The following is a 16,226-nucleotide window of genomic DNA, read 5'->3' as shown; positions in this document are numbered from 1 at the left end:
CGACCTCCACTGGCGATCGATCGCGAAATACAACTACAACCCCCCCCCCCCCCCCCCCGCTCAACAACTTACGTTCGCCACCGACTCTCACACTCTCAAATGAATTAAAAACTTGAGAGCCCTTGACTTTGACACATGTGCTCTACAGTGTTGTGCAGAAGAGTGAGAGCTGTGTAGAAGAGTGGAAGTTCCATGTAGTAGTGACAGTGCTGTGTAGAAGAGTGGAAGTTCCATGTAGTAGTGACAGTGCTGTGTAGAAGAGTGGAAGTTCCATGTAGTAGTGACAGTGCTGTGTAGAAGAGTGGAAGTTCCATGTAGTAGTGACAGTGCTGTGTAGAAGAGTGGAAGTTCCATGTAGTAGTGACAGTGCTGTGTAGAAGAGTGGAAGTTCCATGTAGTAGTGACAGTGCTGTGTAGAAGAGTGGAGGTTCCATGTAGTAGTGACAGTGCTGTGTAGAAGAGTGGAGGTTCCATGTAGTAGTGACAGTGCTGTGTAGAAGTACTTGCTGCTCAACTCACTCATGGTGCCCTGCATGTGCTTCTTAATGAATAAATAATTGTTGATGTAAAATTGCATACACACAGTAAATACTGGTGAAGGAACTGGTGTTTCTTGGGGTTTTATGGTGTTTATGAAAGATAATTAGTGTAGTTTTGTCTTTTGTTTCTGTTAGCTGGAGTGTTTATGTGCAATCATCAAATAACAAAACTCCAGATCTAGACTGAGATTGGTTTTCACACTCTTCTCTGGTTTAAGCAGTGATGAGAGCTGAATGAGGAAGTGTCAGATATATAACACACAGTTCACACTGAGCTCCAAACCCCCAGATCATCACAAGGACTCTTATACTCCTCTTGTCCAGTCTATGTCCAGGTGAGTTGTCCATTTCCTTCTCACTTTATCATCACATTACTAGTTCAGGTGGTGATCAGCTGATCCAGCAGGCTGATATAGTGGTGTGGCAGGAGGTCTCCATGTCCAGGACTCCAGAGGTCCTGATCTAAACAGGTTTGCAGGACCTTGTTAGTGATTACAAGAAGTACATTTTGCATAGATGACAAATTAACTCTATTAATATCATTGCTATAATATTTATGATAATGTATCACTGTTTTTCTGACTTTCAGTGAAATTTTGGGGTTGATTTTATTATTTTATTGCTGGTTTTTAAAGCTCTGAATGGGATGGCATTATCATGGGGCAGTCATGGTCCTATGGTAGGGAACTGGTCTTGTGACCGGAGGGTTGTGGGTTCGATTCCCAGGCCTGAGGCAATGACTGAGGTGCCCTTGAGCAAGGCACCTAAACCCAACTGCTCCCTGGGCACCGGGCTAGGGCTGCTCACTGCTCTGGGCATGTGTGCACCACAGCCCCCTAGTAATCACTAGTGTGTGTGTGTGTGTGTGTGTGTTCTAACTGCACAGATGGGTAAATGTGGAGGACAAGTTTTGATTGTGGTGAAAAATCACAATTGACAAATATGGCACATTTCACGTCATACCTTGCAGAAACTCTGCAGGTTCATGTTCCATTGCATCTCCTACGTCTGCTAGTGCTACATCTGACTGGTATTGTTATATTGTATTACAGGTTATTTGGTAGGCCTATATAAACTTTTGTATTTAAAAATGTATTTAATCTTAATGTTGGTTAGCCTCAGTTGTGTTTCAGGTGCTATATAAATAAATATTAGCAATCGTTAATATTCTAAAACACTGATACTATATAAAATATAGTACCTCGACACACAAATACAATCAAATGATTATTGTGAATATGTGTTGCTTCACATGGAGCAACTAACTTACTAGTTTAAGTAGGAAATAAAAACAAAACAGGTTTTATCCTCCTATAGCAAATAATTTATAACGGGGGAATCGAGTCCCGTCATTAGTTAAAATAGAAACTCCCTGGAAACACTCTTGTCAGTACAGTCTGGGTCCACACAGTCAGTACCTGTCAGCAACAGGTAGGCACTATGACTGGCTTTATATATCTGTGATGTTACACATCTATCATATTTAATAAGCGCCACTATGTTTATTTCAGCTCAAACACTGAGATGTATTGATAATGACCAAATCAATACTCCCTCACCCTATGTCACATATGTCAAAGTCAAGGCTCGCGGGCCAGATCTGGACCACGAATTGATTATCTATGGCCCCCTGGATGATATTTAATTACTATTAGAACCGGCCCGTAGGCTACAGCCGCCCGCTGGTGTTTTGCACGCACAAACACTACATTCCTCACAATGGTAGCCCGCGAAGTCACTGCAGCACACAAGCGGCGAGGGTCCGTGCGGCGAAAATGACGTAATCGCAGTGGCTCTGCCCATGCGTGAATGCCTTGTGCGCTGTTGATTCGCGATGTCGTGCACCTCTCGAATTTTGTAACTTCGCGCGTGCTGCGCCTCAGCGCAATGAACAAAGTCATGTTTGCAGGGTTCATACACCTAAACAAGGTGGAATTAAAGCACTTGTATGTCACTTTCAAGGTCCATTTCAATATTTCCCAGCACATTAAACTTAATTAAGTTAAATATTTATACATATACTCAAAATGGTTTGAAATAAATCGCTTTTTATTCACATTATTTAATCGTTGTTTATTTTCAAAACGCCCAATCTTAACGTCTTCATGTTCTCTCATGTTTCGTCCTAGAATTACAGTTAATAGATAGATATTTGTTGTGAAACCAAGTAGTTACAATTTCAAGCATTTTCAAGTCATTTAGCCTAAATTCCAGCACTTTTCAAACCTTTATTACTTTATTACATTATTACTTAATGTACAGGACCTGTTTTCTTTGAAGGAAGTTTGCTTTTATCTGTTTGCTTGTTGAAAAATGTTTTTTCTTGAAATTACTGACAGATCCATAAGAAAATATTGCTTTATTCATTTAAGCATTAAATAATATACACTCTCTTAGGTCTTGGTTCAATAGGCTATGTGCAATCATTTCAATATGTTTTAATAAATATTGAACCAGTCCGGCACTCGGCTTGTAGCAAATTTGGTTTTTTGGCCCTCTGTGTATTTGACTTTGACATCCCTGCCCTATGTGATGTTATATATTTTCATTGTTTCAGAACAATACAGAACAGTGTGTGAGTACACACACACATACACACACACACACACACACACACACATCTAAAATTATGACTGGCACGACCGACAAACGTGGACAAAACGTGAAAAAAATCTAATGCTAATGCTAGTCACCAAGTTGCTAATGCTAATTGCCAATGCTAACTCTAGTTACTAATGCTAATGACTAATGCTAGTTACTAATGCTAACCACCAATGCTAATGCTAGTTGCTAATGCTAGCTACTGCAGATGGAGCCTCGTGTGTCCTTGTGCTAACAGTGCCATCTGCATCCTCTCCCACCTTGCTAACAACCACATCATGTATATTGTGGTTCTAAACGTTGCTAGAAGTCGCTAAATGAAAATTTGCGGTGTGGATCTGCGCTGAGACTGAGCACTCTGAGTGTTGTGGGATTGGGCTCAACGCAGCACCCTCTGCTCGCTGAAGACAGTAACTGAAGAAATTGTGTGTTCACCTCAGAGTCTTCAACAGTCTCCAATAACACCAGAAAAGGTCGCTAGAGGCGTCTGAAAAGTCGCTAAATATAGCAACAAATTAGCTAAATTGGCAACACTGCTCAAACCAGCAAGCTTAAAGCTTTTGGTGCCCATCAAGGAAGGTGATTGGATAAAATTGTATGTTTTTTGTTTGTTTGTTTTTAGAGCAGTTACTAACATCGCAGCTGATCTTAAGATTTATTATTTTTTTTGTTTTTACATTACATTTTACATTTACATTTCCAATCCTTTCCTTGGGGCCCGCCTCTGATCAAGCCTCCCCCCTCCGTAGTGTGTAGCTTGTGTTCCCCTACCCTACATCAGTGACTCACTCAGAAGAAACGCATGCAACAGGATAGAGGCTCAGCTAAATATAAATTTGGTAACCACTTTGCGGTGCACACATTCTGAATGTGAATGTTAAAATCTTCTGTATAAGGCCATGTGTTTAAGTCCTATGAGCTCTGTTCAGTGCTGTAATACTGTAATACTGTGATTTTGGTCTTTAGCATCATACAGCAGATTCCAGTTATTCCAAATGGCACTGGAATTTCTAACCACATCCCTCCATGACCCCTAATGTATTGAGTCTTAACATAATTGTTAGCATACTGTAAGTTTTGTTATGGTTACTCCCTCAATCCTGATGTTACCAAATATACGGTAGCACACTGAGCTTATGAAGGTTTTGTGAACATGCATCATCATGCTTTATAACTGCCGCTCAAGCCTCCCTGGTGGTGTTGTGATTGGTCACAGACAGCAGGTGGTACAAGCTTCAACATGTCTTCTACTGTGGTCAACTACTATTTTTATATTATTAACAATAGTCCCTCCTTCCACAGTATGAGCAGTGTGTCACCTTACGTGATCTTATATCATTACAGATGGTGTACATACAGTGTGATGCTTTTAAACACTGTCTGACAGTCTGACAGAAATGTTTTGTGACAGAAGCAGAACTCACACTGTTCCACCCCAGGACAGAGAGATACAGGAAGTACAGCCGTTTCTGGGCACTCTGTTAATGTGTGAAGAGCTTCTGTTTTCTATAACTGTCTCCTCATACTATGACCACATTTGCCATTCAGCTGAGATGTTGCACTTAGCATTTTACAGTAGCATTCACTTCTTCACAAATGAACCGTCTGGGTCTTCCTGCCTGCAGTTTTCTGTGATTCATATAAGATTATGAGCATTAGCAAACTAATCATTGTTTTCCACTGCAATTTTTTTTCTTTCCATTTATATGAATATGGTTGTGATCTGTTCACTGTTCAAAGCGGAGTGACTGAGAGACAGAGACGTATGCTGAGAAGATTGAGATTTATTGAGCAGGCATGAAAATCTGTCACCTTTCGGCGAAATTCGCCGTTTTGAAGTTGAAAAGGGTGACCTACGTGAATCGTGTAGATCCGATGAGTTTTTTGTTGGGAGGGGGGGGGGGTCGGGAGATTATATGTATATATTTTAATTATCATATTGACTTAATAAGCAAACAGAGCACTTCCGAAATCAGCAATTTCAATGACACCGTGGCCAGCAGTTTCCGCCCCGAACCTTCATAGAGGCCAAATAGCGTTTCAATCATACCAACGTTCTTCATTCAGGTTATTCATTTACTGCTAAGCGGGACGAGAAGCAGGACCTAGTGCTACACCGGGGACAAGGCAGAAGAGCGTACATTTACCACTACATTTACCACATCATACATTTACTACTACATTTACCAGTTCGTACATTTACCAGTGGATTTAATTGGGTTATTAATGGTTTCAATCGTTTTCATATTTTGCGGTAAAACAAAGTTACTGCCGTTCGCTACAGCGTTGAATACTGTCAGAGCCACAAGCTCTTGTGATAAATAGGTAGATAGATAAGCCATTAAGTTCGCGTCAACCCCGTGTAGTTAACGGTGACATAAAATAAGAAACAAGATTTTTTTTCTAATGTGTCTGTAGTTGTAACTGGTGAATCTAGGGACGTGTGATAACATTCGCACCAGGGCTGAAAAGGTTGAAGATGAAGTTGTAAACTCTTGTCGTTTGAGTCTGCCCTGTGCTTTAGCCCATGTTAGAAAATTAAAACACGTGAACCCTGGTATTTTTACACTCATTTTCGCCGCTGTTGTATTTATTGGTTTATTAGGATTTAATGGTTTTGACTGAGCCATCTGGAATGGCGAAAGCGGCTTCTCGCGTTTTCGATCTGGCTCCATACATTGAATCCAAGACAGTCAAAAAAATGTTTTTTTATGGATTTCACTATATTGTGGCGTGGTACAGGAAGGAGAGGCAGTAAACCGATCCATTTGACAAAACAGACTGGTTTTATTCAAATACCTATCAATCGCAATCAGACTGTTGGGGAATGATCACGTGGAACAAACTCAATAAGACATGAAACATGAGGGCAGGTCATTAGCACAGTAACATCACACACACATGGCAGGTTGATTCAGACAATGCACAACTACATAAACTAATACAGGGTGGCTTAAACTACATAACACACACATAATCAGATACATAATCAATAACACACATCATAGCATTACATATAACATGAACCAAAACCGGAGCCGCAGGGGCTCATGGGAAAGTAGTGCCGTCCCCCATTGGGCCGACGCTACAATATTTTACGGAGCCTGTAAGGTGACATCATGTAAAAAAATAATAACGCGTGGAAACGAGATACTAATGTCGCCTTTCACACGCGGCAACAAAGTTTATTTTTTCACAGCAAAGCAAGCAGATGCCAGGGATGTTCGCGAACTGACTGCCCAAGGAAGGTAAACCTGGCTTTATATAAAGTAATACTTAATTATCTTGTTCGCATGCGTTAATTATCTCGTTCACACCCATTAGTAAGTCGTGGCCACGCGTTATTAGCCTATATTTTTTACATGATGTCACCTTACGGGCTCCGTAATATTTGGCATCACCTGTCGCTGTACCCCCGTACACCAGCAGCCACCCCCCTGTCGCCGTATCCCCATGACGTCACATGTCAACGCCCCCCCACATGTCAACGCCCCGTCGCCCTATCCCAATGACGTCACATGCCCCGCCCCCGGTCTTCTCACCTTTTTAACCCCTGACCCATTTTCATGCCTGATTGAGGGCACATCTATTATCAGGGTCTTAAAACAGTCTACTTTTGAGGAACAAATGCACAAATCCAGGATATATGATGAACAAATAGAAAGCAAAACATGATTACTAGTACACCAACTAGGGGCTTAAGTACACCAATGAACAAGGGGACAGACCAGGAACAGCTGAGAATAATAAAGTGAGTGTCTAAATGAATCTTTAGTAATACTGGATTTTGACAAAATCAAAGTTGCATGTGTAATATAATTTTTAGTTCCACATGCATATCTGTACCATATTGAATCTTTTTTTTACACAAAACTGTTTACTGCTGTGTTTTAGTCGATATCAAAGCAAACTGTATTTCAAACCTAACTGGAAGGCCATGTAGAAACCTCACCACAGACTTACCTAAACCAATTATAATATCGTTAAGAGTGAAATAACAGTCTAGGCTTGGGTGCAGATCACACAACCTACTGTTCCACAGCCCTGTCTGCCATAGAACTGACAGAGAGGTCTCAGTGTTCCCTCTGTACCATCACCTCCCACTCACAAACTCATTCATACACACATTACAAACACAGCAGAACAGCATAGCACAGATGTTCAACTTTACCTTTGTACCATCTGTAGTCCTACAACTATAACACAGTGACACAAAACACAAAAAAATGCCTATAGGCACTATAAAAGGCCTGTATAGTGTATGTGAGCTTTTCAACTACATTTGTGTTATTTCGTGTTATGGAATTTGAGGGGGTTCTGTCCTGCTGTGACAACAAAACTTGATGTAACCAGATTACACCAGTCTCTTAATAACAAAACAGTAGCATGTGTTTTTATAAATTTATTTATACATTTCATTTATAGGTGCCTTTCAGGACACTCAAGGACAACTTACAAGACAAACACACATGGGTACATAACTTACAGATAAGACAGTGTTTTATGTATATATGATGATAATTCTACATGTTATATGTGGGGTCTACTGTTCTACCAGTTACTGAGGTACATTTTCTGTTCTGCTCATTAATACTTTACTAGAATCCTTGATTTTGCTGTTTGTGGTTTGGACTGTACTGATAATCACTCTTCTGGTGAGCTTAAAAAGGCTGGGAAAACTAAAGAGGAAGAAAAAGATAGTAAAAGGTAGCAAACACACACAAATAGAGGCATGCAAAATTACAGAGCAAAAGTTTACACATAATTATTGATACTGTTTATTAGACCATATGGGGTATAATAGTGACAGCTTGTTGCTGCCCTCTGCTGGTTATAAATGGACATGCATGAGGAATGCTCAAATATAAATACATAGGAATCAGAATTTTGTCATTTTTATGTCAAGTGATTAATGTCATGTATTAATTTTTTACATTATATTTGTCATTTATTGATTTGTGGTCTAATGTTAACATTCATTCTCAGACTCACCTACAAACCAGAGTTTCTACGATGCCTCACATCACCATAAGGTGAGTCCTGGTCGACTTGGATCAGATATTAACAGCTTTAGCAGTGAAATGAGCACCACATTGTAAAAGCTTTGCCTTACCACAGTCACACCACTAGAGGGAGTAATTAATTAATGTCTTAAAAACAATTCTAACCTGGAAGATGTCAGGTTAACACTAGAACATCTGATGCACATCACAATTTTTCGTCATGACAATATGCGTTTGTAAGAAAAATCTGAAAAAAATGGACTTTTATTTATTTAGCATGCTTAGTTGAAAAACTAAGACAAATGCTGATTTACAATAGTTGTGTACATGATACAGCAGTCTATATCTAGAACAGCGAGATGTGTCAATTGACGCAGTTGAAGCATGCGGACTGAATACATTGCACCCTACTTTGTGCTGTTTTGCAGGCTGATGCGACTTTGTTCTCTTCATATCTATAATAATTAGGCAGTTACTACTAGTCACAAAGTTGCAGGTGCAGCGCGATAGCAAGTAGGCTAGTGAGCGCGGATTAACAGGACCAGGGTAACAGGCCTACGGTATCCTTGACTGGGCCAAGTTCAGACTCTAAAGAGATGAGCATAATATATCTAAACAACTGGACGATTTGCACTGCTGCAGTGCAACAGAATTGTGTCATATCAGTTGATGCAAGCCGCCATTAGTGGGAGATCAAAACAATGTAGTGTTAAGATATAATACATAAACATTTAAAAAGTTCCATTAAAGATATCACAGTGAATCCACCTCATTAGCTAGCTGTGTGCTTCCCTATCTCTATGTACACCTGGTGCTTTTGAAACCACTTAGTGTTCAAACTTGTACACTAGCATGGCATAAAAACAACAGACTCCAATGCCTTAAACTGGTGTTGTGACCAGAGGGTCGTGGGTTTGATTCCCAGGCCTGAGGCCATGACTGAGGTGCTCTTGAGCAAGGCACTTAACCACAACTGCTCCCCGGGCACTGGGCTAGGGCTGCCCACCGCTCTGGGCATGTGTGATCCACAGCCCCCTAGTAATCACTAGTGTGTGTGTGTGTTCTAACTGCACAGATGGTTAAATGTGGAGGACAAATTTCACACATACATACGCACACACATACAAATATACATATACACACAGCACAATTGAATGCAATAAACAAAATATATTGGAATATGTGTGTGTGTGTTTGTCGCACAATCCACATATATCAATCAATATATGGAAATGCTCACTATATTCAGTCAATATATACAAGTGTTGATTGAGTGTGTATGTACAAGGCACCATCTGTATTTGCTGTTCCTGTTTTTATATAACTAGGTGGTGTTGAAAGAATCAGAATGTATTATGGATAAGGTGAGTACAAATCTCTCTCAATGTTCTCCAACTTTATCAAACTTTTTCATTAAATGTTGGAACTCAAAGTTTTTAATCTTTCATTTCAGACAAAAGGACATGAAAACAAACTGCCTTTCTCTTTTCACCAATCAAGAAAAAAGACCAACCAATCAGAATCTGATCATCAGGGTTTTGATACCAATATCAGTGAAGCAGATCCAGTCTACGAAAATCTGATCCCAACCATTAACCAATCAGATTCACTATATCAGAATTTCACATCTGCCACTAAGCAATCAGATTCAGACTATGATGATGTCAGCCCTTCCACTAACCAATCAGATTCAGACTATGATGATGTCAGCCCTTCCACTAACCAGCCAGATTCAGTCTATGAGAGTGTTGACACTGCCACTAACGAGCCAGATTCAGTCTATGAGAGTGTTGACACTGCCACTAACCAAGCAGATTCAGTCTATGAGAATATACAACCTGCCATTTACCAAGCAGATTTGGTCTATGAGAGTGTCTAACCCAATAACCTGATCAATAATCAGATCAGTCTATGATATTGTAAACACTGACAGTTTAAATGCCACTCCAATTACTTTCAGATTCTGGATCCCCAAACCAGTTAGAGAGACATAAAATTTAATTCCAATATTTAGTCTGAAAATATATTTTAAAACTTGTGATTCATTTTTGTTTAAAGGCCACAAATGGAGCCACCTGGATGATATCTCCTCTTAGACAGCAGTGTTGCTGAATGATTATTAAACAAATGCTGGACTAGAACGGTGTTGCTTACACCATAAGAATATCCAATTATTTTTATCATTTACATGTTACCCCTTGGACAAATTATCAGTAAACATGGGTTGTCCTTTCATTGCTATGCTGACGATACCCAACTTTATTTTAAAACTGCACCAAGTTCCTCTGCAACCCTCCTCAGGCAGCTCCTCCAGGTGACCCCACTAGGCTTCGACCTATGGGGGACCGAGCCTTTTGCTCAGTGGCGCCACAACTCTGGAACTGTCTCCCAGTCCAGCTTAGGTCTGCGCAGAGCCAGGACACTTTTAAAGCTCTTCTTAAGACTTATCTTTTTAAAAAGGCATATAGCTCTTGACATATTTTATATTTTTATTATTTTTATATACATATTTGATGACTGATGTTTTATTTTTTGTGATTGAGGTTTGCCCTTGTTGTGGCACTTTGAGATTTTATAAAATGAAAAGTGCATTACAAATAAAATCTATTATTATTATTATTATTATTATTATAATCCAATCCTCTTTCAGTGTATTGTGGAAGCCCAAGCAGTTGTCTTCAATAACTTATTTGATACTATATAAAACATTTTCACCACTATTTTTCCTTTCATGATTATAATAGATCTCTCTCATTTTTGCTGATAAGGTATTGGCTATTAGGTCCACTTCCCAACCTGTGACCTGTCTTCACCTACTTCACATCCCATTGTACTACCAATCTATCAGTTTGGAGGATCTAGTGGATCTGACAAGGAGAAGTCTGTAATTCCTTGTGTCTTATTTTTGAGAGTTCTGTCTAAATCACCCCGGCAGTACAGTCTGTTATGAATTTGTCATAGTCTACCAGATGTGTCCCTTCCTGTGTTAGATTGCTATTATTCAGCTTTTAATGAACAAACCTAATTTAGGCCCTGCTGTGCTGTAGAACTATAGCCCTGTATCTAAACTCCTGTTTTTATCAAAAAGGTTTTAAAGATGATAGTAGCTTAAAAAAACTCTCTGCAGCTTTGGAGAGCCACAGCATCCATGACAAGCTTGTCTGGTTTTCAGATAAGACTGAGACTGCACTCCTAAGAGTCTAAAACTAACTTCCGACGGTGCTATTCAACATTAACACTGTGCTTGATACATATGACCAATATATTTTAATGATACACCCACTCACTGGGTTAATAAATGATTTTCTCCACCTGTTCCTCATTTCACCTTCCTATTGAACCCCACCCATCTCCTGTGCTTAGCACACCAGCTTCTTCAGGTGACTGGTAAGCCTGTGACGTATATTGGACACTTAATCAGCAGACACGGCATCGACCAGCCCGTTCCTTAGACCTGTTCCTTAGACCTGTTCCTCAAGCTGTTCCTTAGACCTGTTCCTTAGACCCGTTCCTCAGACCTGTTCCTCAAGCTGTTCCTCCTTGTTCTTTTCAGTAAAACTTTCATTGTGTTCTGTACATCTGTACATTTTGCTCTGTGTCCGCAGCATGTTAGTTTTTTTATTCTTATTTTAATTTGGGTTTTATATCTTTATTTCTTTTTAAATGTTAACTTTATATTCATATTTTAAAAACATTTGTAACATTTTAGTTTTATTTATTGGCAAAGAACCTCCTGAGGTGATAGATCTCAGGCTGTAATAAGCTTTAATATTTTTCAGTGTCTGATGTGAAGCACCTTGAATTGTCACTGTTAGCTATAATATAAAATTGCTTTGCCTCTTATTAGAAGTTTATGAAGTTAAAGGATTAATATAAACAGAATATTGTGTTGACTCTTGTGTTTTTAGGGTGTGTATTTTGAGCACTACTGAGAAAGGTACTGAACAACAGTGTGACAGGATGATCTTCTAAGAGAATTCCATCTAAGAATGCAAAATGAATTAAATCAAATAAAAACTGCACATGTTAAATTCACATAGACCATGATGTGTAAAGAAGCACTGAATTGCATAATTGATCAAGCATCTAAAGCCTAAGAACAGGAGCACTAAGGCATAATTTATATAAGCCACACCCTGAATTGCACTCATCTACATACCCTTTTGTCACCTTACAGCCCGATTCCCTCAGGTTTGTGTTTATGCAGTCTCCATCTGTTTATGTCCATATATGTATTTCAGTTGTGGTTCAATGGTTCATTTGTCTCACTTGTAGTGGCGGACTTAGGGGGCTCAAGGCGAATTTATCAACATTAATACCTCTATTACCTCTATTAACTCATTCGAAGCTTTGATAGGTGAAACAGGCAATAAATCTCATAGGCAATAAAAAAAAGCTTAAACTAGTGACCATCTATCGACCACCGGGCCCTTACTCAGAATTCCTTAAGGAATTTGCTGAGTTTCTTTCGGAATTAGTCCTAACAATTGAAAGATTTGTAATTGTGGGTGATTTCAACATTCATTATGAAAATGAATCAGACCCACTGAAAACCGCGTTTGATTCCATCCTAGACTCAGTAGGTATAGCCCAAAATGTGACAGGACCTACTCACCACTGTAAACACACCTTAGACTTAATACTTACTTACGGGTTAAACATAGAACATTTGGCAATTATCCACCAAAAGGACGCCATTTCAGATCATTCCCTACTGATGAAATAGCTTTATACGATTTACATAAGATGCGCCATATAAAAACCACACGCACCATCACATCCAACACCGCAGCAACATTTATAAACATACTACCAGAGCTACCGAGCACTATGCCATTTCAGCCCAATGAATTAGAACAGGCAACACAACAGTTTTATTCCACACTCAGCAATACCTTAGACAGTGTAGCTCCAGTTAAAACAAAATTAATTAGGAAGAAAAAGCTTGCACCATGGTATGACGACCACACTCGTCTTCTAAAACAGGCAGCTCGAGCAGCGGAGCGCAAATGGAGATCCACCTCACTAGAAGTGTTTAGAATCGCATGGAAAGACGCCGTAGTCAAATATAAACATGCCCTAATAAAAGCTAGAGCCTCATATTATTCGACACTAATAGAAAACAACAAAAATAACCCTAGATTTCTCTTCGCGACGGTATCAAAACTAACAAGAAATATCAATGACACTAGTTCTAATACGGCACTTACACACACTAGAGATGAATTTTTAAACTATTTTAGTAATAAAATAGATATTATGCGACTACAGGGTCATAATACATCACAGCCTAACCTCCAATCCAACCCCAGTAGTATAGGTATTAGTAACTACGCATCCTAAAATATTACTGAGCTAAATGGCTTCGATCCTATATCGCAAAAAGAGCTCACAACACTGATTAATTCGTCTACTTCATGTATATTCGACCCAGTTCCAACCCGTCTATTCAAAGACCTACTGCCAACTATTGCAGGGCCCTTACTTAATGATTAACAGTTCCCTTAACCTAGGATATGTGCCCAAACAATTAAAATGCGCCGTAATTAGATCCTTGATTAAAAAAACAGAATCTCAACCCGCAGATTCTAGCCAACTATAGACCAATTTCTAATCTCCCATTTATCTCTAAAATTCTAGAAAAAGCAGTTTACAATCAGTTAAACCATTATCTCCAATCATATAGTATCCATGAAAAGTTCCGATCAGGATTTAGACCGAACCACAGCACTGAAACAGCTTTACTCAGGGTAGTGAATGATTTACTAATATCGTCAGATAATGGGTGTAATGTTCTTATATTATTGAAGAAACTTGGGATCGTTAAACAACTTATTTATTAACAAAATGAGTCATAAGCATACCAGTACACCGTGACATGTTCAGTATTAATTTTCTGATTGTCTGCTACGTCGCGGCACACATCCGGGTAAGTACATCATATCTGGGTAAAACTGCAACTCAATAATTATCATTACATCCCCCTTTTTTTCTAAAGATGAACCCATTACACACAAACTATTTTATCTAGCAATCTTTATATTTCTTATTAGCAGTTTGTATCTGTAAATTACTAGTTTTTTTTTTCTGTAACACTCATATTTGACTATGAACTAATTTTTCCTCTTCTTCCTTTTTAACTTAACATTACCCAATAAACAGTGTTGCCATAGTTACTTTGAAACAGTAATCCGACTACTGACTACTGACTACTTCTTTAAAAAGTAACTCAGTTAAGTTACTGACTACTTGCTTTTAAAAGTAACTAAGTTTGATTACTTTTAGTTACTTTCAGCAGAGGCTGATAACATGAAAATGACTACCAGTTCTGCCAATACTCACTTTATTGACATGTATTTTAACCGGAACATCAAAAATGACACTGGCATTTGTAAACTTTTTCTTGAAATAGGCTTAGGCCTACATGTTTTTTAAATAAATAAATAAGACAGTCTTTCTGTTCAACTCCGCCCACTTACAGGGTTGCCATCTCTCACGCATTGAGACACACGCATTTGACTGTCTTCACACGCTTACACGCCACACTTCCGATATCTCACGCCGAAAAAAAATCTAGTTTATTTACCTCTGATCCACATCTATGATTCAATGAGTTACTAGTTCGATCTGGCGCCAACCACCGGCGATCGATCGATCGCGATATAATACTGAATTTAGTCCATTTTACACCCCGCCCGGTAACAATTTACGTTCGCCGCCAAGCCCCGGTTTTTTTTTCAGGTTTGACGTTGTGTTTTTGAAAGTAGACAGCACTCTGTCGCCAGGACATAGTGTACAACGGACCTTAATGTTGTCTTCCTGAGCTGAAATAAAATCAAAATAATGCCTGTATTTCCAGCTGCTAAAGGCGAACCTCTCCTTCCATCTGACTTTGGCGCCGCAGAGCAGAGATTACGTAACCGCGTAAGAAACGTGTAGCCAAAAAATAAGAATGAATAAATATAACCTACGTTCCCCCCGAAATGCAGAAATAGTAACGCACGATGTTTTAGATAAGTAACTTTAATCTGACTACTAGTTTTTAAATAGTAGTTGCGTTAGACTACTCGTTACTGAAAAAAGTAGTCCGACTACAGTAACGCGTTACTAAGTAACACGTTACCGGCATCACTGCCAATAAACAACATGAACGCAAATCTCAATGAAGTAGGTACAGTTCATAGTGCTTATAGATTCAGCCTATCAGGTGCTTTGACAGTGCGTGATGATTTTCTCAACCCTGGTAAGTCAGTCTCCACAGCTCTCTGGTGATCATCCTGCGGCAGATCATCTGATGTGGTGGAGATTGGATTTCCCTGCTGATCTTCATCAGTCTGCTCTTGCCAGGTTTCTTGTGTTTTCATTAGACTCTGTCTAGTTCTCCTGAGGACTTGACCATCTTCTGTTTTGATATTGTAGGATCTCGGACTCACTTCCTCAAGGACTGTTGCTTTCTTGCTCCAGGTGTTGGAATCATGTAGTCTTACAATGTCATGCCTAGCCAGTTGTACCAAGTTCTTTGATGACTTGTCATAATTTGCTTTTTGTCTCTTTTGAAGATGTTTTTGTTTTTGTTTCACTTTCTTTTGTTTCTGCTCAGAGGTGTATGGAAGTGTGGTGCGTAGTCTGCGTCCCATAAGAATTTCTGCAGCTGACAGGCCATGCTCAAGAGGCGAAGCCCGATAACTCAGCAGAGCCAAGTATGGATCCGACTGACTTTCTTGTGCTTTCTTGAGCAGCTGTTTTACTATGTGCACACCTTTCTCAGCCTTCCCGTTTGATTGAGCGGACAGGGGGCTAGAAGTTACATGACGAAAGTCATATTTTAGTGCAAAATCCTGAAACTCTTTGAAGAGTTTCATCATCTATAGGATGGACCGTTGTCACTGTACACAACTTGAGGAATCCCATGCCTGGCAAAGATTGATTTCATGTGCTTTATCATACAGGCCGCTGACATCTTGGAGAGCAGTGCAATCTCTGGGTAGTTGTATAGGTAGTCGATCACAAGCAAGTAATTCTTTCCATCTGTGGCAATACCTACGCCACCCCACTTTTATAGAGGGTAGGGGATCCCTGCAAG

The 16,226-nt window shown here is 39.4% G+C and overlaps 1 long non-coding RNA gene across 1 annotated transcript; it reads left to right on the top strand.

The window, feature by feature from the left end:
* Positions 1 to 783: 783 nt before the first annotated feature.
* On the top strand, positions 784 to 10,718 carry LOC143486131 (uncharacterized). The gene is made up of 6 exons (XR_013123140.1): positions 784 to 874; positions 7,566 to 7,613; positions 7,743 to 7,847; positions 8,127 to 8,173; positions 9,472 to 9,507; positions 9,597 to 10,718. It is a non-coding gene; the product is annotated as an uncharacterized LOC143486131 (long non-coding RNA).
* Positions 10,719 to 16,226: the final 5,508 nt, after the last annotated feature.

The sequence above is a fragment of the Brachyhypopomus gauderio genome, unplaced genomic scaffold (assembly GCF_052324685.1).
Source record: "Brachyhypopomus gauderio isolate BG-103 unplaced genomic scaffold, BGAUD_0.2 sc44, whole genome shotgun sequence".
NCBI classification, from domain to species: Eukaryota; Metazoa; Chordata; class Actinopteri; order Gymnotiformes; family Hypopomidae; genus Brachyhypopomus; species Brachyhypopomus gauderio.
Note: the sequence above shows the minus strand (reverse complement) of the source record. Positions and strands in the feature narration are given on the sequence as shown.